Source organism: Pundamilia nyererei, unplaced genomic scaffold (genome assembly GCF_000239375.1).
Source record: "Pundamilia nyererei isolate P.nyererei 1_Seehausen unplaced genomic scaffold, PunNye1.0 scaffold01866, whole genome shotgun sequence".
Taxonomy (NCBI): Eukaryota; Metazoa; Chordata; class Actinopteri; order Cichliformes; family Cichlidae; genus Pundamilia; species Pundamilia nyererei.
Window position 1 is genome coordinate 6,131 of NW_005189267.1, and position 1,933 is coordinate 8,063.

Sequence of the window (1,933 nt, forward strand, 5' to 3'; positions counted from 1 at the left end):
TGCTACCATGATATTACTTGGATATTTACTGATTTTTACTTTTTAATTGAATATAACCTTTTCCTACTTTAGAAGGCCTCATGTAAACTCTGCACATATATTTTTGAATTCAGCTGAACAAACCTACAATGAGCAGTGAATATTGGAGAAGCACATGTCAGCTGCTCACAGCCTAATCCTTGGGCTGCCTTTTTTTCCTTTACAATCCAATTATGTCACGTCTCTCATACCTGACATTGTCATTTCAAATTTCAAAATGAAGATCTCTATGTCTATGTTATTATTATTTACTGATCAAACTGCACAGCTTCACATTTTTCTCATGTCACATCATTATGAAAAAATGTGAAAGATGATGCTTCATCATCTTCCTAAATAAATCATAACCTGACACAGGATTTACCTTCTCTCTTTCTCCCATGCCTTTTCAAACTTTGTTTTTTTATCTACCAAAATGTGGTGTGTCATAGTTGATTAGGCTTGTTCTCTTTTGAATAGCCTTCATCTTTTAACCTTTATTTTACTTTTTATTTCTCTATCAGTGCATCCAAACTGAAGGTAGCCATGTGACCGCAACTATAGACAATGTTAGAAACAGGAATATTTCAGGAATTCAATGGCCTGACGTCAGTAAAACATGTAGACAAGTTAGACTGGATGTTGGTTTTGTTTGTTATTATCACATTTGTTTTTCTTCTGAACACACATATCGATTTTTGTTGTGACTGAAAGGAATCCATTTCATCGGCATCATCTACATTTTCTGTCATGGAAGACAGAAGCCACTCAAATCTCTACTGAACATCACTGATTCAAATCGTGGAATTCTCTGTGTACTTATAAATGTTTGTCTCCTTGTGTTCTACAGTATACATAATAATTCATCTTGTTTGATCATATACACATTATCTTATACACACACACATAAGTTAACGGATAAATGTGAGTAACTTGGAGGTTATACACATTGGGACAAGATGGGACAACATGACCTGGGAAAAGTCAAAAAGTTGAGCTGGGAATAACATTCGAAGTATAAACACCATCATCATTACATACATTACTCTTTAATTGGCTTTATATGACTGTAGGATCTTTAGCTTTCAAAATATAGCATCTTGAGGCAACTGCTGTTGTGATTTGGCACGGTATAAAGAAATAAAATAAATACATAAATACGTCCATTTTGTGTCAAGTAGATCCCAAAGAGAAGTTCTTTCTTTGAAAAGTCTATTTTTAACAAGTTGAATGAAATCATGAATCTTAGGGATATTTCTTGCTAAACTTTGTTACGTTGAGGCACCTTATTTTTCTTTACAATGCATATCATTCAAGTCTTTCCAGCTTGACATGGTTGTTTTACAATTTAAAATTAATCTAAGGTAAAAACTGATATCATTTCCTGACTGCCACTGGCCTCACCAGATTGAGTTACCCCAAAAGGTGGATTCTGTTCATCTGTGTGTTTTCAGTGGCAGAAACGTTTCGTCACTCATCCAAGTGACTTCTGTTAGACTCCGAGTTACATTTGCAGATGATTTACTGAAACATCAACGCACAGAAAAGATTCAACACACCATCTGCTAAGATGAAACTGTTTGACTTCTACGAGTCACATAAGATGAGGACATAGAAAAGCAAAGCTTCATGTTTAATATGTATACAAAGGATCATTAACTTAGGAAAAAGTGTGAAAGATGACACTTCATGATGCTTGCTCTCTTTCAGATAGTCGTCTTCTTTTAATCTTTATTTCAGTTTCTACTTCTCTGTACATCCAAACTGAAGGTAGCCATGTGACAGTTACTATGGGCAACATGGGAAACAGGAATATTTCAGGAATTCAATAGCGTGACTTCAGTAAAAACCTTTAGATAAGTTAGACTGCATTTTGGTTTCCATTTGTTATTATCAGATTGTTTTTTTCTTCTGA